The following is a 26223-nucleotide window of genomic DNA, read 5'->3' as shown; positions in this document are numbered from 1 at the left end:
GGATCAGGCTTTTGTTCTTTGTTGAAACGAAAGGAACGAAAACGATTGTTAGCCCTGTTTTTACCTTTAGATTTTTTATCCTGTGGTAAAAAAGTTCCTTTCCCACCAGTAACAGTTGAAATAATAGAATCCAACTGAGAACCAAATAATTTGTTTCCCTGGAAAGAAATGGAAAGTAGAGTTGATTTAGAAGCCATATCAGCTCTTCTGGCTAAGATAGCCAGAGACATAAATCTAACATCAACTCTAATAATATCAAAAATGGCATCACAGATGAAATTATTAGCATGCTGGAGAAGAATAATAATATCATGAGAATCACGATTTGTTACTTGTTGCGCTAGAGTTTCCAACCAAAAAGTTGAAGCTGCAGCAACATCAGCCAATGATATAGCAGGTCTAAGAAGATTACCTGAACATAGATAAGCTTTTCTTAGAAAAGATTCAATTTTTCTATCTAAAGGATCCTTAAACGAGGTACCATCTGACGTAGGAATGGTAGTACGTTTAGCAAGGGTAGAAATAGCCCCATCAACTTTAGGGATTTTGTCCCAAAATTCTAACCTGTCAGGCGGAACAGGATATAATTGCTTAAAACGTTTAGAAGGAGTAAATGAATTACCCAATTTATCCCATTCCTTAGCAATTACTGCAGAAATAGCATTAGGAACAGGAAAGACTTCTGGAATAACCGCAGGAGCTTTAAAAACCTTATCCAAACGTATAGAATTAGTATCAAGAGGACTAGAATCCTCTATTTCTAAAGCAATTAGTACTTCTTTAAGTAAAGAGCGAATAAATTCCATCTTAAATAAATATGAAGATTTATCAGCATCAATCTCTGAGACAGAATCCTCTGAACTAGAAGAGTCCAAAGAATCAGAATGATGGTGTTCATTTAAAAATTCATCTGTAGAGAGAGAAGATTTAAAAGACTTTTTACGTTTACTAGAAGGAGAAATAACAGACAAAGCCTTCTTTATGGATTCAGAAACAAAATCTCTTATGTTATCAGGAACATTCTGCACCTTAGATGTTGAGGGAACTGCAACAGGCAATGGTACATCACTAAAGGAAATATTATCTGCTTTAACAAGTTTGTCATGACAATTAATACAAACAACAGCTGGAGAAATAGCTACCAAAAGTTTACAGCAGATACACTTAGCTTTGGTAGATCCAGCAGGCAGTGGTTTTCCTGTAGTATCTTCTGGCTCAGATGCAACGTGAGACATCTTGCAATATGTAAGAGAAAAAACAACATATAAAGCAAAATAAATCAAATTCCTTATAAGACAGTTTCAGGAATGGGAAAAAAATGCCAAACATCAAGCTTCTAGCAACCAGAAGCAAATGAAAATGAGACTGAAATAATGTGGAGACAAAAGCGACGCCCATATTTTTTGGCGCCAAATAAGACGCCCACATTATTTGGCGCCTAAATGCTTTTGGCGCCAAAAATGACGCCACATCCGGAACGCCGACATTTTTGGCGCAAAATAACGTCAAAAAAATGACGCAACTTCCGGCGACACGTATGACGCCGGAAACGGAAATGAATTTTTGCGCCAAAAAAATCTGCGCCAAAAATGACGCAATAAAATGAAGCATTTTCAGCCCCCGCGAGCCTAACAGCCCACAGGGAAAAAAGTCAAATTTTTGAGGTAAGACAAAATATGATAATTTAAAGCATAATCCCAAATATGAAACTGACTGTCTGGAAATAAGGAAAGTTGAACATTCTGAGTCAAGGCAAATAAATGTTTGAATACATATATTTAGAACTTTATAAATAAAGTGCCCAACCATAGCTTAGAGTGTCACAGAAAATAAGACTTACTTACCCCAGGACACTCATCTACATGTTTGTAGAAAGCCAAACCAGTACTGAAACGAGAATCAGTAGAGGAAATGGTAAATATAAGAGTATATCGTCGATCTGAAAAGGGAGGTAAGAGATGAATCTCTACGACCGATAACAGAGAACCTTATGAAATAGACCCCGTAGAAGGAGATCACTGCATTCAATAGGCAATACTCTCCTCACATCCCTCTGACATTCACTGCACGCTGAGAGGAAAACCGGGCTCCAACTTGCTGCGGAGCGCATATCAACGTAGAATCTAGCACAAACTTACTTCACCACCTCCCTTGGAGGCAAAGTTTGTAAAACTGATTTGTGGGTGTGGTGAGGGGTGTATTTATAGGCATTTTAAGGTTTGGGAAACTTTGCCCCTCCTGGTAGGAATGTATATCCCATACGTCACTAGCTCATGGACTCTTGTTAATTACATGAAAGAAATTTAGATTACTATCTTATTATTTAAGGATAGTAATTTTTAAAGTTTTTCTATTGGATTTTATTATCTCTATTGCTGGGGAAAAGGGAGTCTTTTCTGTCCTAAGTTTTGAAATCTAAGGGTAATTTTTTAAACTTCTAATTTTTTTTCCATTCCTATAAGGCCTCTGGCTCTGATCTAGATTTGTTTCTGATGTTGAATAGTTCCAAGCCTTATTAATTTCAGCCCCTAAGACTGCATGAAGGTGCAGTCTTTTATATAGTTCTACTTGTGTGTGTGTGTGGGGGGGGGGGGGGGGGCAGATTGTATTTATTTCAACGCTTTTGGACAGTTTCTGTTCAAATCAGTGGATTCAGAATATTATTTTTCTCAGGGGTATCGTTTAGGTTTCAGAATGAAAACCTCCCATGGGAAGATTCTTTTCCATGTTTCGGAACGGCGGTTAAGGGGTTAATAGGTATAGTTAGTGTTGGTGATGTGGGGGTGCGGTTTAGGGGTTAATAGGTTTAGGTAGTGTTAGTGATGTGGGGTGGACGGTGATTTAGGGGTTAATAGGTTTATTTAGTGGCAGCGTGGGTGGTGGCAGCAGTTTAACATAATTTTGTTTCGGCAATCGCTGCAACATCAGCTAGAAATAACGATTCGGTATTCATTTAGGTTTAAACAAAACGAATACTGAATGTTTGTGGAATATTTATATTATTTTTTGTTAAACAAATGTAAATGTTCCTTTGCTACAGGTGAAAAAGTTCAGCTGTAGCGTTACATACTTACCTTTAGCGTGCAGGAGAGCCATGCTGATCCCGACTCTTCTTCACAAAGCTAATATGAGGCTTAGCGCTGTGGATCCCATGGCCTGAAGTGCAGTCCCTGAGATTCGCTGCGCTAAGCCTCCAATTAGCACGCCCCGGGATTCTGTGAAAAAGGGTCGGGATTAGCTCTCCAGCATTATAGAGTTAAGTATTTTTAACCCCTATGGTAAAGAATCAAATGTCAATATTTCTTAGTTGTAACAAACCAAATGCACTGGTGTAATTATTTTATTCAAATTAATTTAAAGGGATATTAAACAAATCTCCTTTAGTAAATAAATATATTAAATCAAAGTAAACATAAAAAGAAACAGATTATATTAAAAAAAAACAGCAAACAATTTGCTTGTTTTCTTGAAAAATAAGTACTCAGAAATTCTCAGTGTAGCCACTACATATTGTGACATAAGGGAGCTGACATGCTGAGAACTTAAAGGGACAGTCTACACCAATTTTATGTTGTTGTTTAAAAAGATAGATAATCCTTTTATTACCCATTCCCCAGTTCTGCATAACCAACACTGTTATATTAATACACTTTTTACCTCTGTGATAACCTTGTATCTAGGCCTCTGCAAACTGCCCCCTTATGTCAGTCCTTTTGATAGACATGCATTTGAGCCAATCAGTGCTGACTCATATAACTCCACGGGAGTGAGCACAATGATACAGTGACGTGCAGTGACGTCAGAGGCTGGTGAGGCAGTGGCTTGGATACGCCTTCATTCTTTAGATATCCTTTGTTGAAGAAATAGCAATGCACATTGGTGAGCCAATCACATGAGGTATCTATGTGCAGCCACCAATCAGTAGCTACTGAGCATATTTAGATATGATTTTCAACAAAGGATATCAAAAGAATGAAGACAATTAGATATTAGATGTAAATTGGAAAGTTATTTAAATTGCATGTTCTTTTTAAATCATGAAAGAAAACATATGGGTTTCATGTCCCTTTAAATGGTGTCTTGGAAAACTGGTCAACTTAGTAAACATCTGATTTTAGTCTAAAGGATGTAACAGAAACACTTGCCAGATAACAAAATGCTTGCTCTGATTATGAAATCTAGAAATCCATGCCCATTAAAATATGTTTAAAACATACTTTTTACTTTAATGCTGCAAATTATGATTATAGATTCTTTCATTATTCAGTAAATATAAAAATGTCTTGATCCAGTGGCGGCTGGTGAAATTTAAAGATGGTGGGGCGCTTGACCCCACCCCTTTAAATAAAGCCACACCATCAGATGGCACTACCAATTCATTAATTAAATAAATAAAAGATAGACAGAAACACATACACAGAGGGTTAGAGAGAGAAAGAGAGGGAAAGAGAGAGAAAGAGAAAGACACACACAGAGGGTTAGAGAGAGAGAGAAAGGGAGAGAGAGATACACACACACACAGAGGGTTAGAGAGAGAGAAAGAGAGAGAGAGACACACACACACACACAGAGGGTTAGAGAGAGAGAGAGAGAGAGAGAGACACACACACAGAGGGTTAGAGAGAGAGAGAGAGACACACACAGAGGGTTAGAGAGAGAGAGAAAGAGAGAGAGAGAGAGAGAGACACACAGAGGGTTAGAGAGAGAGAGAAAGAGAGAGAGACACACAATCACACACAGAGGGTTAGAGAAAGAGAGAGAGAGACACAATCAAACACAGAGGGTTATAGAGACACATAAGGGATGAGAGAGTCAGAGGGGGAGGAAGAGAGACAGAGAGACCATGGGGGAGAACAACACATAAGGAGAGAGATGGATAGATAGATAGAGAGAGAGAGAGAGAGAGAGAGAGAGAGACACACACACACACACAAGGGGGGAGGGAGAGAGACCACTGCATTTTTAAGTAATAAAACAGCAGAGCTACAGAGAGTTCAGAAAGTGAAGGCAAGCTGTTAAGTTAGTGGGTGTAAAGGTTGAGGAAACAAAATACAAAAACGATCCTTCAACTGCTGTTAAAGAGTAAAAACACAAAAAACACTAAATCACATTCATTAAATTATAATTTTCACTAACAGAATCCCTTTCATTGAAATCTAAGGTTGTAGAACTTACTTCAAAGATGTGTCTTAAACACTGCTTATTGAATGAATCTCTTCCTGCTCTGCCTCTGTCTGTATTAAGGAAGTGACAGTGGCACATTCCACTGCACTTAGAGGGGAAGTACAGAACTCTCTTTTTCACTTTAGCAAAAGCTAGCAGCTTCACAGCAACAAAATAAATTAAAGTAGTTTTTTTCCGTTTTTGTTTTGTTTTATATGATTTAACATCCAGCCCCAACCCTAAGTTCCACTTACTAATGCCTCTCACTGGATTGGTTCAGCCCAAATAGGACTGCCTCAAATAAGCAATTATGGGACATGCAATGAGCTTAACCACTTTAATCCAGTAGGTGGCGCAGCATGTTGTGTAATGGTGGGCAGACCTGCTTGTGCCTCTCCATTGCACAACATGTATCTGTGAAAAAAAATTTATTTTTTTATTTTTTTAAAGCCCATAAAAAATATATATTTTTGCCCATATGAGAGGTGAAGCACTGCCTCACCTGCCTCTAGTGACTGCACATCGCTGCAATGATACCTATATGGCATTCATAAACTAGCAGTGTCTAAATGTGAAAAACTGTCAAAATGCACTGAGATAAGAGGCGACCTTCAAGGACTTAAACATTAGCATATGAGCCTATCTAGGTTTAGCTTTCAACAAAGAATACAAAGAGAACAAAGCAAATGTCATGATAAAAGTAAATTGAAAAGTTGTTTAAAATTGCATGCCCTATTTGAATCATACAAGTTTAATTTTGACTTAACTGTCCCTTTACGTTGCATTGTGTCCTCTCCTGAGCATGGGGAAAAAAACTGACTTCCTGTTACTGTTCAATGAATGCAAAAGAAAGCCATTTCTTTCATGTAATTAGCAAGAGTCCATGAGCTAGTGACGTATGGGATATACATTCCTACCAGGAGGGGCAAAGTTTCCCAAACCTTAAAATGCCTATAAATACACCCTTCACCACACCCACAATTCAGTTTTACAAACTTTGCCTCCGATGGAGGTGGTGAAGTAAGTTTGTGCTAGATTCTACGTTGATATGCGCTCCGCAGCAAGTTGGAGGCCCGGTTTTTTCCTCTCAAGCGTGCAGTGAATGTCAGAGGGATGTGAGGAGAGTATTGCCCTATTTGAATGCCAGTGATCTCCCTTCTACGGGGTCTTATTTCATAGGTTCTCTGTTATCGGTCGTAGAGATTCATCTCTTACCTCCCTTTTCAGATCGACGATATACTCTTATATATACCATTACCTCTGCTGATTCTCGTTTCAGTACTGGTTTGGCTTTCTACAAACATGTAGATGAGTGTCCTGGGGTAAGTAAATCTTATTTTCTGTGACACTCTAAGCTATGGTTGGGCACTTTGTTTATAAAGTTCTAAATATATGTATTCAAACATTTATTTGCCTTGACTCAGAATGTTCAACATTCCTTATTTTTCAGACAGTCAGTTTCATATTTGGGATAAATGCATTTGTTTCAATCATTTTTTCTTACCTTAAAAAATTTGACTTTTTCCCTGTGGGCTGTTAGGCTCGCGGGGGCAGAAAATGCTTCATTTTATTGCGTCATTCTTGGCGCGGACTTTTTTGGCGCAAAATTTTTTTTCTGTTTCCGGCGTCATACGTGTCGCCGGAAGTTGCGTAATTTTTTGACGTTTTTTTTGCGTCAAAAATGTCGGCGTTCCGGATGTGGCGTCATTTTTGGCGCCAAAAGCATTTAGGCGCCAAATAATGTGGGCGTCTTTTTTGGCGCTAAAAAATATGGGCGTCATTTTTGTCTCCACATTATTTAAGTCTCATTATTTATTGCTTCTGGTTGCTAGAAGCTTGTTCACTGGCATTTTTTTCCCATTCCTGAAACTGTCATTTAAGGAATTTGATCAATTTTGCTTTATATGTTGTTTTTTTCTTTTACATATTGCAAGATGTTCCACGTTGCAACTGAGTCAGAAGATACTTCAGGAAAATCACTGCCCAGTGCTGGAGCTACCAAGCTAAGTGTATCTGCTATAAACTTTTGGTATCTGTTTCTCCAGCTGTTGTTTGTATTGCATGTCATGTCAAACTTATTAATGCAGATAAAATTTCCTTTAGTACTGTTACATTACCTGTTGCTGTTCCGTCAACATCTAATTTTCAGAGTGTTCCTGATAACATAAGAGATTTTATTTTTTAAATCCATTAAGAAGGCTATGTCTGTTATTTCTCCTTCTAGTATACATAAAAGTCTTTTAAAACTTCTCTTTTTTCAGATGAATTTTTAAATGAACATCATCATTCTGATACTGATAATGGTTCTTCTGGTTCAGAGGTTTCTGTCTCAGAGGTTGATGCTGTTAAATCTTTGTATTTGTTCAAGATGGAATTTATTCGTTCTTTACTTAAAGAAGTATTATTTGCATTAGAAATAGAGGATTCTGGTCCTCTTGATACTAAATGTAAACGTTTAAATAAGGTTTTTTAAATCTCCTGTAGTTATTCCAGAAGTGTTTAATCTCCCTGATGCTATTTCTGAAGTAATTTCCAGGGAATGGAATAATTTGGGTAATTTATTTACTCCTTCTAGACGTTTAAGCAATTATATCCTGTGCCATCTGACAGATTAGAGTTTTTTGGGACAAAAATCCCTAAGGTTATGGGGCTGTCTCTACTCCTGCTAATGTACTACTATTCCTACGGCAGATAGTACTTCATTTAAGGATCCTTTAGATAGGAAAATTGAATCCTTTCTAAGAAAAGCTTACTTATGTTCAGGTAATCTTCTTAGACCTGCTATATTTTTAGCGGATGTTGCTGCAGCTTCACCTTTTTGGTTAGAAGCTTTAGCGCAACAAGTAACAGATCATAATTTTATAGCATTATTATTATTCTATAACATGCTAATAATTTTATTGGTGATACCATCTTTTTGATATCATTAGAGTTGATGTCAGGTATCTGTCTCTAGCTATTTTAGCTAGAAAAGCTTTATGGATTCAACTTGGAATGCTGATATGTCTTCTAAGTCGACTTTGCTTTCCCTTTCGTTCCAGGGTAAATAATCATTTTCGTTCCTTTCCTCACAACAAGGAACAAAAGCCTGATCCTTCATCCTCAGGAGCGGTATCAGTTTGGAAACTATTTCCAGTTTGGAATATATCCAAGCCTTATAGAAACCTATAGCCAGCTCCTAAGTACCCTATGAAGGTGCGGCCCTTATTCCCAGCCTCAGCTGGTATGGGGCAGAGATTACGTTTTCTTCAAAGAAATTTGGAATCAATTCCGTTCTCAATCTCTGGTTTCAGAACATCTGTTTCAGAAAGGTACAGAATTGGCTTCAAGTTAAGGCACTCTGCTAAGAGATTTTTTTCTTTCGTGTCCCCAGTTAACACAGCAAGGCTCAGCATTTCTGAAAATGTGTTTCAGATCTAGAGTTAGGCTGGAGTAATTATGCCAGTTCCAGTTCTGGAACAGGGGCTGGGGTTTTATTTTATCTCTTCATTGTACCAAAGAAGGTCAACTTCCTTCAGACCAGTTCCGGATCTGATCTTACTTGAATCGTTATGTTAGGATACCAACATTCAAGATGGTTACTGTAGGACTATCCTGCCCTTTTGTTTAGCAAGGGCATTATATGTCCTTCATAGATTTACAGGATGTGTATCTGCATATTCGATTCATCCAGATCACTTTTAGTGTCTGAGATTCTCTTTTTAGACAAGCATTACCAGTTTTGTGGCTTCTACCGTTTGGCCTAGCTCTCAGTTCCAAGAATTTTTTTCAAAGGTTCTCGGTGCCCTTCCTTTCTGTAATCAGAGAACAGGGTTTTGGTATTTTCCTATCAGTCTTCTCATTTTCGAAGAATCTCATACGAATCGACTTGTGTTGTTTCTTCAAGTTCATGGTTGGAGGATCAATTTACAATCAGTTCATTGATTCCCTCAGACAAGGGTAACCTTTTTAGGTTTCTAGATAGATCTCAGTGTCCTATGACTCTCTGTCCTTGTCAGACAACGAGAAGTTTAACATTGATATCAGCTTGTCAAAACCCTTCAGTCACAATTCATTCCCTTTGGTAGCCCTTATGCATGGAAATGTTAGGTCTTAGGACTGCCGCATCAGATGCGATCCTCCTTTGCTCGTTTTCACATGCGACCTCTTCAGCTCTGTATGGCTCGACCAATGGTGCAGGGATTACTCAAAGATATCTCAATTAATATCCTTTAAACCGATTTTACGACACTCTCCTGACATGGTGGACAGATCACCATTCGTTTAGTTCAGGGGGCTTCTTTGTTCTTCCCGAACCCTGGGACTATAATCTCAACAGATGCAAGTCTTACAGGTTGGGGAGCTGTGTGGGGGTATCCTGACGGCACAAGGGGTTTGGGAATCTCAGAGAGGTGAGATTTCCGATCAATATTTTGGAAACTCCGTGCAATTTTCAGAGCTCTCTTCAGTCTTGGGCCTCTTCTGAGAGAGAGTTGTTCCATTTGTTTTCAGATAGACAATGTCACAACTGTGGCATACATCTCAATCATCAAGGAGGGACTCACAGTCCTCTGGCCTATGAAAGAAGTATCTCGAATTTTGGTTCTGGGCGGGAATCCAGCTCCTGTCCTAATCTCTGCGGTTCAATATCCAGGTATGGACAATTGGAAAGCGGATTATCTCAGTCGCCCAAACGTTGCACCTTGGGCGAACTGGTCTCTTCACCCCAGGGGTATTTCCTCAGATTGTTCAAATGTGGGAACTCCCAGAAATAGATTGATTGGCCTTCTCATCTAAACAAGAAACTTCCCTGGTATCTGTCCGGATCCCGGGATCCTCGGGCGGAGGCAGTGGATGCATTTTTCACTTTCCTGGGAAGTATCATCCTGCCTATATCTTTCCCCGCCTCTAGTTTTTCTTCCAAGAGTAATCTCCAAGATTCTGAAGGAATGCTCGTTTGTATCTGCTGGTAGCTCCGGCATGGCCTCACAGGTTTTGGTAATGCGGATCTGGTCCGGATGGCCTCTTGTCACTCCGTTAGACCTCTTCCGTTAAGTCCAGACCTTCTGTTGCAAGGTCCTTTTTTTCCATCAGGATCTGAAATCCTCTAAACTTCTAACGGTATTAGGAGATTGAACGCTTGTTTCCTGGGTCAAAGAGGTATTCTCTGACTCTGTGATTTAATACTTTGGTTTACAGGCGAGAGAGATAATATTATAGAGTCTGGAAGACTTATAATATCTTGGTGTCTTTCTCATCATTTTTTGGCAATCTTTTAGAATACCGAGAATTTTTACAGTATCTTAGGATGGTTTAGATAAGGGTCTGTCCGCAAGTTCTTGAAAGGTCAAATCTCTGCCTCTTTCTGTTCATTTTTCATAGAAAGATTGCTATTCTTCCTGATATTCTTTGTTTTGTACAAGCTTTGGTTCGTATAAAACCCTGTCATTAAGTCCAATTTTCTCCTCTTTGGAGTTTGAATTTGGTTCTGGGGGCTCTTCAAGTTCCTCCGTTTGAAACCTATGCATTCAGTTGGACATTAAATTTACTTTCTTGGAAAGTTTGTGTTCCTTTTGGCAATCTCTTCTGTCAGAAGAGTTTCTGAATTATCTGCTCTTTTCTTGTGAGTCTCCTTTTCTGATTTTTCATCAGGATAAGGCGGTCTTGCGAACTTCTTTTGATTTTTTACCCTAAAGTTGTGAATTCTCCAACAACATTAGTAGAGAATTTGTGGTTCCTTCATTATGTCCTAATCCTAAGAATTCTAGGGAGAAATCGTTGCATTCTTTTTGGATGTTGTATAGAACTTTGAAATATTATGTTGAAGCTACTAAGTCATCTCCGTAAGACTTCTAGTTATTTGTTATCTTTTCGGATTCTAGAAAAGGCCTGAAAGCTTCTATCTGCCATTTTCTTTGGCATCTTGGTTTGAAATCTTTATTTCATCATGCTTATGTCGAGTCGGGTAAAAACTCCGCCTCTAAGGATTACAGTTCATTCTACTAGTTCAGTTTCTACTTCCTGGGCGTTTAGGAATGAAGCTTCGACTTGAATCAGATTTGCAAAGCAGCAACTTGGTCCTCTTTGCATACTTCTTCTCTAAATTCTACCATTTTGATGTGTTTTTTCTTCTGAAAGCAGTTTGGTAGAAAAGTTCTTCTGGGCAGTGGTTTCAGTTTGAATCTTCTGCTTATGTTTTTCATTTAACTTTATTTTGGGTGTGGATTATTTTCAGCAGGGAATTGGCTCTGTCTTTATTTTATCCCTCCACCCTCTCTAGTGACTCTTGTGTGGAAAGATCCCACATCTTGGGTAGTCATTATCCCATACGTCACTAGCTCATGGACTCTTGCTAATTACATGAAAGAAAACATAATTTATGTAAGAACTTACCTGATAAATTCATTTCTTTCATATTAGCAAGAGTCCATGAGGCCCGCCCTTTTTTGTGGTGGTTATGATTTTTTTGTATAAAGCACAATTATTCCAATTCCTTATTTTATATGCTTTCGCACTTTTTTCTTATCACCCCACTTCTTGGCTATTCGTTAAACTGAATTGTGGGTGTGGTGAGGGGTGTATTTATAGGCATTTTAAGGTTTGGGAAACTTTGCCCCTCCTGGTAGGAATGTATATCCCATACGTCACTAGCTCATGGACTCTTGCTAATATGAAAGAAATGAATTTATCAGGTAAGTTCTTACATAAATTATGTTTTTAAGTTGTTATATAGTTTGACTTCATAAATCTGCTAGATGTCTTCCTGTAGAGATCCAAGCCCCCTTTTGGGGCTGTGACAGGAAATAACTGGACCCTGTCATAAATTCAAGCTAAAAAGGAGAAATAAAAGGTAACGTATTTTAAATATGATAAATAATGCTTATTGCAATTATTTCTATTAAGTATAACCCCACTGCATAGTGTTTTTTTACTACAACAATGAAACAGTCTGTTTTGTATTCCTTTAATTCCCTACTATTAAAGGGATAAAAAGGTCAGATTTGAAATGTGCTTGGATACATTTCAGTTATAAATATAAGCCATTTTTGCAGTATACTCTACATTAGCAAAAATGCTTCAAGTAAAAGTTATTACTGTTTTTCAGCAGCATCACAGAGCTGGGGGTGGTGCTTTCTTTGTCTTGTGAAGACTTAAAGGGACAGTCCTACTCCAGACTTTTGTCATGGTTTAAAAGATAGATAATCCCTTTATTACCCATTCCCCAGTTTTGCATAAACACAGTTATATTAATACACATTCTTACTCTGTGATTACCTTGTTCCTAAGCATCCTGCAGACTGCCCCCTTATCTCAGTTCTTTTGACAGACACGCATTTTAGCCAATCAGTGCAGACTCTTAAATACCTCCACCTGGAGTGAGAACAATGTTAATATATGACACACATGAACTAGCAGTGTCTAACTGTCAAAACCCTGTAAAAATGCACGGAGATAAGAGTCAGTTCAACGGCTTCGAAATTAGCCTATTAGCTTTCCACAAACAATACAAATTTGATGATAAAAGTAAATTGGAAAGTTGTTTAAATCTGCATGCCCTATTGCAATCATGAAGATTTAATTTTGTAATTATTTGTAGTTTAATTTATTTAATTAAATTTAATGATAGTGTAGTGTTAGGTTTTATTGTAACTCTAGGTTAGGATATATTTTACAGGTAATTTTGTATTTCTTTTAGCTAGGTAGTTATTAAATAGTTAATAACTATTTAATAACTATTCTAACTAGCTAAAATAAATACCAAGTTACCTATAAAATAAATATAAATCCTAAGATAGCTACAATATAATTATTAACTACATTGTAGCTATCCTTAGGGTTTATTTTACAGGTAAGTATTTAGTTTTAAACTCGGAATAATTTATTTAAGTATAGTGTAGTGTTAGGTGTAATTGTAACTTAGGTTAGTTTTTATTTTACAGGTAAAATTTCTCTTTATTTTAGCTAGGTAAGCTATTAAATAGTTAACTAACTACTTTAATTACTATTGTACCTAGTTAAAAAATTGAAGTTACCTGTAAAATAAAAATAATCCTAAGATAGCTTACAATATAATTATTATTTATATTGTAGCCTATATTAGGGTTTATTTTAAAGGTAAGTATTTAGTTTTAAAAAGGATTAATTTAGTTCATAATAGGAAATATTATTTAGATTTATTTAATTAATATTTAGGTTTGGGGGGTGTTAGGGTTAGTGTTAGACTTAGGTTTAGGGGTGGTTTACTAAATCTTATTACAGTGGCGGCGATGTAGAGGGGGACACAGGATAGGGTTAATAAATGTATTATAGGTGGCGACGGTGTCAGGGGGGGCAGATTAGGGGTTAATAAATTTAATATAGGTTGCGGCAGGGTCTGGGAGCGGCGGTTTAGGGGTTAAACTATTTATTTAGTTGCGGCGAGGTGCGGGATCAGCAGGATAGGGGTTAATAACTTTATTATAGAGGGCGGCGGTATAGGGGGGGCAGGATAGGGGTTACTAGGTATAATGTAGGTGGCGGTGGGCTCCTGGAGCGGCGGTTTAGGGGTTAATACATTTATTATAGTTGCGGTGGGCTCAGGGAGCGGCGGTTTAGGGGTTAATATGTATAGAGTAGCTTGCGGTGGGCTCCGGGAGCGGCGGTTTAGGGGGTAAACACTTTATTTAGTTGCGGCAGTGTAGGGGGGACAGCTTAGGGGTGTTTAGACTCGGGGTACATGTGTTAGGTGTAGACAGCTCCCATAGAAATCAATGGGATGTCGGGCAGCAGCGAACTTGTACTTTCGCTATGGTCACACTCCCATTGATTCCTATGGGATCCGCCGCCTCCAGGGTGGTGGTTTGAAAACCAGGTACGCTGGGCCGGAAAAGTGCCGAGCGTACCTGCTAGTTTTTTGATAATTAGCAAAAGTAGTCAGATTGTGCCGTACTTGTGTGCGGAACATCTGGAGTGACGTAAGAATCGATCTGTGTCGGACTGAGTCCGGCGGATCGAAGTTTACGTCACAAAATTCTACTTTTGCCGGTCTCTAGCCTTTGATAACTAAGGCGAATCAGCCTCGCCACAAATACGCTGCAGAATTCCAGCGTATTTGAGGTTGACAGCTTGATAACTAGGCCCCTATGACTGCTATTCTGCCTTCAAATTAACATACACAATCTCTCCTAACTTCTCATATATCTATGAAGTTTGTATTGATCGACAGCATACTGTAGTATTTCTGCTGATGTTGTTACTCTGACTCAGAGGATCATATTTCAGAGATTTATTTTGTTAAATCAAACTTTTCAAATTGAATGTATTCATTCTTTATTAAGAAGTATTGTTTACTTTGAGGAATCTAGTCCTCTTGATAACAAGAATAGCAAATGTTTTAATTCTGTTTTTTTAAGCTTCTGAGGTAACTCTTGACGTTTTTCTTTTTCCAGATGCTATTTATCATATGTTTATCAAGGATTGTAAATGTAGTGCTTCTTTTTACCTTTTTTCTAGGTTTTAAAAGCTATATCCTTTTTCTATGGCTATTTCTTCTCTTGCTGAATGTAATTCTATCCTATGGAAGTACTCAGAAATTCTCAGTGTAGCCACTACATATTGTGACATAAGGGAGCTGACATGCTGAGAACTTAAAGGGACAGTCTACACCAATTTTTTGTTGTTGTTTAAAAAGATAGATAATCCTTTTATTACCCATTCTTCAGGTTTGCATAACCAACACTGTTATATTAAAGGGACAGTCTACACCACAATGTTTATTGTTTTAAAAGAAAGATAATCCCTTTATTACCCATTCCCCAGTTTTGCATAACCAACACAGTTATAATAATATACTTTTAAACCTCTGTGATTATCTTGTATCTAAGCCCTCTGCAAACTGCCCCCTTTATTTCATTTCTTTTGACAGACTTGCAGTCCCTAGCCAATCAGTGCCTGCTCCCCAGATAACTTCTACGTGCACGAGCACAGTGTTATCTATATGAACTACGTGAACTAACATCCCTCTAGTGGTGAAAAACTGTTTAAATGCATTCTGAAAAGAGGTGGCTTCAAGGTCTAAGAAATTAGGCATGTGAACTCCCTAGGTTAAGCTTTCAACCTAAGAATACCAAGATAACAAAGCAAAATTGGTGATAAAAGTAAATTGGAAAATTGTTTAAAATTACATGCTCTATCTGAATCCATGAAAGTTTATTTTGGCCTAGGACTGTCCCTTTAATACACTTCTTTACCTCTGTGATAACCTTGTATCTAAGGCCTCTGCAAACTGCCCCCTTATGTCAGTCCTTTTGACAGACATGCATTTGAGCCAATCAGTGCTGACTCACAATAACTCACAGGAGTGAGCACAATGATACCTATATGGCATTCATAAACTAGCAGTGTCTAAATGTGAAAAACTGTCAAAATGCACTGAGATAAGAGGCGGCCTTCAAGGGCTTAAACATTAGCATATGAGCCTATCTAGGTTTAGCTTTCAACAAAGAATACAAAGAGAACAAAACAAATTTGATGACAAAACTAAATTGAAAAGTTGTTTAAAATTGCATGCCCTATCTGAATCATGAAAGTTTAGTTTTGACTTAAAGGGACAGTAAAGTCAAAACTAAACTTTCATGATTCAGATAGGGCATGCAATTTTAAACAACTTTCCAATTTACTTTTATCATCAAATTTGCTTTGTTCCCTTGGTGGTATTTTTGAAAAGCTAAACCTAGCTAGGCTCAAACTGATTTCTAAACAGTTGAAAACCGCCTCCTAGCTCAGAGCATTTTTAAAGTTTTTCACAGTTAGACTGTGCTAGTTCACATGTGTCATATAGATATCATTGTGCTCACTCCCGTGAAGTTATTTAGGAGTCTTCACTGATTGACTACACTGCATGTCTGTCAAAGGCACTTAGATAAGGAGGCTAGCTGTCCTGCCAAAGGTTTAGATGCAAGGTAATCACAGAGGTAAAAAAGCATATTAATATAACTGTGTTGGTTATGCAAAACCAGGGAACTGGGTAATAAAGGGATTATCTATCTTTTTAAATAAGAACATTTCTTGGTGTAGACTGTCCCTTTAACTGTCCTTTGTGTCATTGTGTCTCCTCTCCCTGAGCATGGGGAAAAAACTGAATTCCTGTTACTGTTCAATGAATGCAAAAGAAAGCCATTTTAAGTTGTTCTAGCAGATTTATGAAGTCAAACTATATATGTCTTCCTGTAGAGATCCAAGCCACCCTTTTGGGGCTTGTGACAGGAAATAATCGGACCCTGCATAAATTAAAGCTAAAAAGGAGAAATAAAAGGTAACATATTTTCAATATGATATCAAGGATTCTAAATGTAGTGCTTCTTTTTCCCTTTTTTCTAGGTTTTAAAAGTATATCCTTTTTCTATAGCTATTTCTCTTCTCTTGCTGAATGAAGATATTTCTTCTATTAGGGATCATTTAGATAGGAAGCATAGTTTACATCTTCCTCCATATTTTATAACCTGCCATTTTCTATGGCTGATGTTTTAGTTATCAGATTTTGATTTGTCTAAGCATTGTTCTTTTACCCTTCAACATGCTAATCATTTCAATTATGATGTTGATATTTTATGTCATTTTATCTGATATAAAATCATTGTTTTAGCATTTTTTACTAGAAAAGTTTTATGGCTCTTAAATCTCTGATTTGGTATTCTATATTTAGATTACTATCTTATTATTTAAGGATAGTAATTTTTAAAGGTTTTCTATTGGATTTTTTTATCTCTATTACTGGGAAAAGGGAGTCTTTTTCTCTGTCCTAAGTTTAGAAAATCTAAGGGTAATTTTTTAAACTTCTAATTTTTTTTTTCATTCCTATAAGGCCCTCTGGCTCCTGATCTAGATTTGTTTCTGATGTTGAATAGTTCCAAGCCTCTATTAATTTCAGCCCCTAAGACTGCATGAAGGTTGCAGTCTTTTATATAGTTCTACTTGTGTGTGTGTGTGTTGGGGGGGGGGGGGGGGGCAGGATTGTATTTATTTCAACACTTTTGGAACAGTCTTCTGTTCAAATCAGTGGATTCAGAATATTATTTTTCATCAGGGGTATGTTTAGGTTTCAGAATGAAAACCTCCCATGGGAAGATTCTTTTCCATGTTTCGGAACGGCGGTTTAAAGGGTTAATAGGTATAGTTAGTGTTGGTGATGTGGGGTGCGGTTTAGGGGTTAATAGGTTTAAGTAGTGTTAGTGATGTGGGGTGGACGGTGATATAGGGGTTAAAAGGTTTATTTAGTGGCAGCGTGGGTTGGTGGCAGCAGTTTAACATAATTTTGTTTCGGGCATCGCTGGAACAATTAGCTAGAAATAACGATTCGGTATTCATTTAGGTTTAAACAAACGAATACTGAATGTTTGTGGAATATTTATATTATTTTTTGTTAAACCAAATGTAAATGTTCCTTTGCTACAGGTGAAAAAGTTCAGCTGTAGCGTTACATACTTACCTTTAGCGTGCAGGAGAGCCATGCTGATCCCGACTCTTCTCTCACAAAGCTAATATGAGGCTTAGCGCTGTGGATCCCGTGGCCTGAAGTGCAGTCCCTGAGATTCGCTGCGCTAAGCCTCCTATTAGCACGCCCCGAGATTCTGTGAAAAGGGTCGGGATTAGCTCTCCAGCATTATAGAGAAGTATTTTTAACCCCTATGGTAAAGAATCATAATGTCAATATTTCTTAGTTGTAACGAACCAAATGCACTGGTGTAATTATTTTATTCAAATGAATTTAAAGGGATATTAAACAAATCTCCTTTAGTAAATAAATATATTAAATCAAAGTAAACATAAAAAAGAAACAGATTATGTTAAAAAAAAAGCAAACAATTTGCTTGTTTTTCTTGAAAAATAAGTATTTACCATCACTTTAATGTTAACCTGACAGACTTATAGTTACCAAGATCTTCCCATACTGCCCCTTTTGTATTAAGAGGTACTGCTTAGCAATTCTCCAATCATCCATAACAACTTCTATCACAGTGATTGATAAAATAGATCAGCTAATGGGGCAGCTAGCATAGATCAAAATTCCATTAAAACCTCCAGATGCATATTATCTAGATGTACAGACATTTTCATTTTTATTTTAATATTGCCCCCCCAAAAATCATCCTCTTTTGAAAAGTCACTTAAAATTTGCATATTCTTTCTGAACTATGAAGGTTTTAATTTTAAGTTTCATGACCCTTTCGTGGCGTTGTCATATCTTCACAATCCTATCATGAAGTAATCGTTTAGACAGTCAGTCTGCTATTTGCTTATCTCTTTCCACCACTCAGCTGTCTTTGAGTTTTGCAGTCCCCTCCTTTTTTCCCCCATTCACTGATATATGTAAAGAAGGTTTTATCACCATTTTTTCACTTACTGTGCTATTCTATCTTCTGTAAGCTTTACTCTTCCTAATTTATTGCTTAGTTTTTTTTCTATATTCCCATATCCTCATCTAAGTTTGTCTGTTATTTTTATGATATATTATATATATATATTATATATTATATATGTGTGTGTGTGTGTGTGATACTTCTCTGGAATATCATATTTGTTTTCTTGTGCTTTTACAAAGCACAATGCAGTGTGCATTTTCACCCACAAAGATATTTTTTCAAAACATTTCCACTGTTCTTGTACTCCTGTAAGCAGTGTCAGCACTTTCCAATGATATTAAAGGTATAGGGGTCGATTTAACAAGCAGCAGATTAGGTGGCGGACTGAAATCATACCGATCCAATCGTGATGATTGACGGCCCCCTGTTTAGCGGGCGATGGCCACGAGTAAGCAGGGGGCGGCATTGTACAAGCATTCACAGAAATGCTTGTGCAATGTAAAATGTTGACAGCGTATGCGGTAAGCATTTAGCGAGGTTGAGCGGACATGATTCGATACAGCGAATCATGTCTGCTCAACCTTAGGAGAAATCTACCCCATAGTGTTGTGTAATTGTCTTCCCCTATATGTGTTCTAAATCACTTGTTATACCAGGAGCAGAGTATGAAATGTATAAGAAATGTACCCCTTTAGGTTTATTTTTGTACATAAATAGCTGTTTTGGAACCCTTGACACCTCATCCCATTAAAATTGGTTGATCTTGCAGGGAAATCATATGTCCTTATTGCATCACTTTCTATACACAACACCTGCTTCTTTATCTTGTTGCTATTTGTATACCAAAAACCATCTTACCAGAACAATTGAAAATTAACATTATTACTTATCTCTCCCTACTTCCCATTGGGACTGTTATTATTTCTTCTGTTGGTTATACAGCTTTTATATAGCACATTCTTAAGTATTAACATTTTCAGTATAGATGGGGGTACAACAGGCAAAATCAGATAATTTAAAATGCCAAAAATAAAGTTAAAGTAGTTAATTGTAAACAATTTTAATACACTCCAGCAGGTAAAATGGATGTTTGAGACAAATGAAAGGGGAGAAAAATGTTATAGTACACTGCCATTTTAAGCTTACCTAGCTGCATTATACACATGGCATCTAAATTGCATAAATTATTATTTTTTATTTTTTGTAGTTGCAGTTTGTGAAAAGTTAGAGGGTAGATTGACAGTTGCTGGTAAAATACCATGGGGCATATCTATGAAGCTCCAAATGGAGCTTGATGCCCCCATGTTTCTGGCGAAACAGCAGTTATGAAGCAGCGGTCACAAAGACCGCTGCTCCATAAACCTGTCCCGCCTGCTCTGAGCAAGCGGACAGACCTCGCCGGGAAATCAAACCGATCGAGTACGATTGGGTTGATTGACACCCCCCTGCTGGCGGCCGATTGGCCGCCGAGTCTGCAGGGGGCGGCGTTTGCACCAGCAGCTTTTGTGAGCTGCTGGTGCATATGCTCAATACGGAGAGCGTATTGCTCTCCGTATTCAGCGAGGTCTGGCGGACCTGATCCGCACTGGCAGGTCAGGTCCGCCAGACTTTGATAAATCGAGGCCCATGTATGCTCTGTACTGGTCAGAGACTTTGTGGGCAGTAATAGTCACTGATTCCGTGACTAGGTGACGTGCTGTTTTTATAGGTACTTCTTTGCTGTGAATATCCCTGTCTGTTTGTGAATAGCTGTGTTCTGCTGGTCATTGACTGTGCATGCTGTACTGGGGAATAGCTGTGTTCTGCTGGTCATTGACTGTGCATGTTGTACTGGGGAATAGCTGGTGTTCTGCTGGTCATTGACTGTGCATGGTTGTACTGGGGAATAGCTGTGTTCTGCTGGTCATTGGCTGTGTATGTTGTACTGGGGAATAGCTGTGTTCTGCTGGTCATTGACTGTGCATGTTGTACTGGGGAATAGCTGTGTTCTGCTGGTCACTGGCTGTGTATGCTGTACTGGGGAATAGCTGTGTTATGCTGGTCATTGACTGTGCATGTTGTACTGGGGAATAGCTGTGTTATACTGGTCACTGCGGTGTATGCTGTACTGGGGAATAGCCTGTGTTATGCTGGTCATCGGGCTGTGTATGTTGTACTGGGGAATAGCTGTGTTATGCTGGTCATTGACTGCATGTTGTACTGGGGAATAGCTGTGTTCTGCTGGTCATTGACTGTGCATGTTCTAATGAGGAATAGCTGTGTTCTGCTGGTCATTGACTTTGCATGCTGTACTGGGGAATAGCTGTGTTATACTGGTCACTGGTTGTGTATGCTGTACTGGGGAATAGCTGTGTTATGCTGGTCACCTGGCTGTGTATGCTGTACTGGGGAATAGCTGTGTTATGCTGGTCACTGGCTGTGTATGCTGTACTGGGGAATAGCTGTGTTATACTGGTCACTGGCTGTGTATGCTGTACTGGTCAGAGACTTTGTCGGGCAGTAATAGTCACATGATTCCGTGACTAGGTGACGTGTTGTTTTTATAGATACTTCTTTGCTGTGCATATCCCTGTCAGTTGTGTGAGTTGCTGTGTTCTGCTGGTCATTGACTGTGCATGTTGTACTGGGGAATAGCTGTGTTCTGCTGGTCATTGACTGTGCATGTTGTACTGGGGAATAGCTGTGTTCTGCTGGTCATTGGCTGTGTATGTTGTACTGGGGAATAGCTGTGTTCTGCTGGTCATTGACTGTGCATGGTGTACTGGGGAATAGCTGTGTTCTGCTGGTCATTGGCTGTGTATGTTGTACTGGGGAATAGCTGTGTTCTGCTGGTCATTGACTTTGCATGCTGCACTGGGGAATAGCTGTGTTATACTGGTCATTGACTTTGCATGCTGCACTGGGGAATAGCTGTGTTATACTGGTCACTGGCTGTGTTTGCTGTACTGGGGAATAGCTGTGTTATGCTGGTCACTGGCTGTGTATGCTGTACTGGGGAATAGCTGTGTTATGCTGGTCACTGGCTGTGTATGCTGTACTGGGGAATAGCTGTGTTATGCTGGTCATTGACTGTGCATGTTGTACTGGGGAATAGCTGTGTTCTGCTGGTCATTGTCTGTGCATGTTGTACTGGGGAATAGCTGTGTTCTGCTGGTCATTGACTGTGCATGCTGCACTGGGGAATAGCTGTGTTATACTGGTCACTGGCTGTGTATGCTGCACTGGGGAATAGCTGTGTTATACTCGTCACCTGGCTGTGTATGCTGTACTGTTGAATAGCTGTGTTATGCTGGTCACTGGCTGTGTATGCTGTACTGGGGAATAGCTGTGTTATGCTGGTCACTGGCTGTGAATGCTGTACTGGGAATAGCTATGTTATACTGGTCACTGGGCTGTGTATGCTGTACTGGGGAATAGCTGTGTTATGCTGGTCATTGACTGTGCATGTTGTACTGGGGAATAGCTGTGTTATACTGGTCACTGGCTGTGTATGCTGTACTGGGGGAATAGCTGTGTTATGCTGGTCATGGGCTGTGTATGATGTACGGGTAAATAGCTGTGGTATGCTGGTTATTGCCTGTATATGCTGTACTGGTGAATAGCTATGTTATGATGTACTGGTGATAGCTGTGTTATGCTGGTCATTGGCTGTGTTTACTGTACTGCTGAATAGCTGTGTTGTGCTGGTCATTGGCTGTGTATGCTGTACTGGTGAATAGCTGTGCTCTGCTGGTCATTGGCTGTGCTCTGCTGGTCATTGGCTGTGCTCTGCTGGTCATTGGCTGTGTATTCTGTACTGGTGAATACATGTGTCATGCTGGCCATTGGCTGTGTATTCTGAACTTGTATACAGCTGTGTTCTGCTGGTCATTGGCTGTGTATGATGTACTGGAGAATAGCTGTGTTCTGCTGGTCATTGGCTGTGTATGATGTACTGGAGAATAGCTGTGTTCTGCTGGTCATTGGCTGTGTATGCTGTACTGGTGAATAGCTGTGCTCTGCTGGTCATTGGCTGTGTATGCTGTACTGGTGAATAGCTGTGCTCTGCTGGTCATTGGCTGTGCTCTGCTGGTCATTGGCTGTGTATTCTGTACTGGTGAATACATGTGTTATGATGGCCATTGACTGTGTATTCTGAACTTGTATACAGCTGTGTGCTGCCGGTTATTGGCTGTCCATGCTGTAGTGGGGAATAGCTGTGTTATGCTGGTCATTGACTGTGTATGCTGTACTGGTGAATAGCTGTGTTATGCTGGTCATTGACTGTGTATGCTGTACTGGTGAATAGCTGTTATGCTGGTCATTGGCTGTGTATTCTGTACTGGTGAATAAATGTGTTATGCTGGCCATTGGCTGTGTATTCTCAACTTGTATACAGCTGTGTTCTGCTGGTCATTGGCTGTGTATGCTGTACTGGGGGAATAGCTGTGTTAGGCTGGGTCATTGACTGTGTATGCTGTACTGGGGAATAGCTGTGTTAGGCTGGCCATTGACTGTGTATTCTGAACTTGTATACAGCTGTGTGCTGCCGGTCATTGGCTGTGTATGCTGTACTGGGGAATAGCTGTGTTATGCTGGTCATTGACTGTGTATGCTGTACTGGGGAATAGCTGTGTTAGGCTGGTCATTGACTATGTATGCTGTACTGGGGAATAGCTGTGTTAGGCTGGTCATTGACTGTGCATGCTGTACTGGGGAATAGCTGTGTTATGCTGGTCATTGACTGTGTATGCTGTACTGGTGAATAGCTGTGTTATGTTAGTCATTGACTGTGTATGCTGTACTGGTGAATAGCTGTGTTATGTTAGTCATTGACTGTGTATGCTGTACTGGTGAATAGCTGTGTTATGCTGGTCATTGACTGTGCATGCTGTACTGGGGAATAGCTGTGTTATGCTGGTCACTGGCTGTGTATGCTGTACTGGGGAATAGCTGTGTTATGTTAGTCATTGACTGTGTATGCTGTACTGGGGAATAGCTGTGTTATGTTAGTCATTGGCTGTGTATGCTGTACTGGTGAATAGCTGTGTTCTGCTAGTCATTGACTGTGTATGCTGTACTGGTGAATAGCTGTGTTCTGCTGGTCATTGACTGTGTATGCTGTACTGGTGAATAGCTGTGTTCTGCTGGTCATTGACTGTGTATGCTGTACTGGTTGAATAGCTGTGTTCTGCTGGTCATTGACTGTGCATGCTGTACTGGTGAATAGCTGTGTTATGCTGGTCATTGACTGTGTATGCTGTACTGGTGAATAGCTGTGTTCTGCTGGTCATTGACTGTGTATGCTGTACTGGTGAATAGCTGTGTTCTGCTGGTCATTGACTGTGTATGCTGTACTGGTGAATAGCTGTGTTATGCTGGTCACTGACTGTGTATGCTGTACTGGTGAATAGCTGTGTTCTGCTGGTCATTGACTGTGTATGCTGTACTGGTGAATAGCTGTGTTATGCTGGTCACTGACTGTGTATGCTGTACTGGTGAATAGCTGTGTTCTGCTGGTCATTGGCTGTGTATGCTGTACTGGTGAATAGCTGTGTTCTGCTGGTCATTGACTGTGTATGCTGTACTGGTGAATAGCTGTGTTATGCTGTAATATTACACCAGAACATTTCCCTTGTAGATCACAGACTAGAGCTCTATCATAGTCCACAAGTCTCAACCTAGGGTGCCAACCGTCCTTATTTCCAGGATTTCCCTTATTTGCCCAAACTTTTTGTACAGTCTCCCCGGGCTCCCTTATTTATCTGTTCTAAGATTTTTTTTCTCCCTTATTTTTACGTATGTAAATCTTTATTTCAAACATTTAATATCGTTGTCTTGTATTCTTATTTAGTTGATCATTTTGATGTATCTGACAGTTTAATGTCTTTACTTCCACTGTGCCTTAAATGAGAAACAGAATTTACAGATTTGAAGGTATTGAGCTATGCTATGTGAATGAAGATGATTTGTATGGAGAGTTTAATGTACCAACTGTATCAAATAGTAAAATAGTTTTTTTCCCCAGTAACTACTGTATTATTTGTCGATTTTTCCTATGAAATTTGGTGATTCCTTTAGTCTAGTAAACATTAAACTTTCATGATTCAGATAGAGCAGCAATTTAAAGCAACTTTCTAATTTTACTCCTATTATCACATTTTCTTTGTTCTCTTGGTATCTTTATTTGAAAAAGAACCAAATGTATGCTTAGGCGCCGGCCCATTTTTGGTTCAGCACTTGGGTTGCATTTACTGATTGGTGGCTACATTTAGACACCAATCAGCAAGTGCTACCCAGTAGCTCAGCCAAAAAATGGCCCGGGCTCCTATGCTTAAATTAAAATAGACACCTAGGAGAACGAAGAAAATTGATAAAAGGAGTAAATTAGAAAGTTGCTTAAAATTGCTGCTGTATCTGAATCATGAAAGTTTAATTTTGACTTGAGTGTCCCTTTTATTCTCCGTTATTTTCTTCAAAGACGTAGGCACACCCCCTCAACAGTCTGTATATTATTACTCATATATGTAATAACATCCTTGTACCTAATATATAGAAATCTAAATGTAAATATAACCATGATATGAAAGCTCCCAGCATGCTTATTAGTACCATAGTAGCATCTAATGCAAATGTATATTGCTAGTCTTTTTTTGCATGAAATCCCCATAAATGTTTCATTTTACACTATTGTATTAACCGGCAGACACATGTACAAATTCTGATAAACTCAATGAAAAACAATCTTGCTTCATATTAAACTCCTGTTCAAACAATCCCTTTTAAAATATTTTCAGCCCGCTGCTGCCTCCGAGTTGTTTCAGCTGGTGCACACACACACAAACTCACAAGAGAAAATACAAGTACTCGCACAAGAGAACACACACAAGCACAAGAGAACACACACACACACAAACAAGCGCAAGAGAACACACACACAAGCACTCACACACAAGCATATATACATACACACAAACACAAATGCACAAGAGAACACACAAACACACACAAGCATATATACATACACACAAATACATGCACGAGAGAACATACACACAAGCACTCGCACACAAGCATATATACACGCACAAGAGAACGAACACACAAGCATATATACATACACACAAATACATGCACGAGAGAACACACACACAAGCACTCGCACACAAGCATATATACATACACACATACACATACACACAAGAGAACACACATAAGCATATATATACACACACACAAACGCACAAGAGAACACACAAGTATATATATATAGATATACACACAGAAGCATATATACACAAACACAAGCACAAGAGAACACACTAACAAGCACAAGAGAACACACTAACAAGCACAAGAGAACACACACACAAGCATATATACATACACACCAACACAAACACACAAAGAACACACAAACACACACAAGCACTCGCACACAAGCATATATATATATATATATATATATATATATATATATATATATATACACAAGCATATATACATACACACAAGAGAACACACAAGCACTCACACACAAGCATTTATACACACACACACACACACACACAAACACACGCACAAGTAGAACACACCACACACAAGGCATATATACACACGCACAAGAGAACACACACAAGCATATATACACACGCACAAGAGAACACACACAAGTATATATATATATATATATATATATATATATATATATATATATATATACACACACAAACACACAAGCATATATACACAAACACACAAA

At 38.8% G+C, this 26223-nt stretch overlaps 1 protein-coding gene across 1 annotated transcript in view; it reads right to left on the bottom strand.

Moving 5' to 3' along the window:
• The window catches only part of NFE2 (nuclear factor, erythroid 2), a 79340-nt gene that overhangs the window by 52205 nt on the left and 912 nt on the right, over nucleotides 1–26223 (bottom strand). The gene's annotated exons all lie outside the window — the stretch shown is intronic.

This window comes from Bombina bombina, chromosome 3, assembly GCF_027579735.1.
Source record: "Bombina bombina isolate aBomBom1 chromosome 3, aBomBom1.pri, whole genome shotgun sequence".
Lineage (NCBI taxonomy): Eukaryota > Metazoa > Chordata > Amphibia > Anura > Bombinatoridae > Bombina > Bombina bombina.
This window is presented reverse-complemented; position numbering and strand designations above follow the sequence as displayed.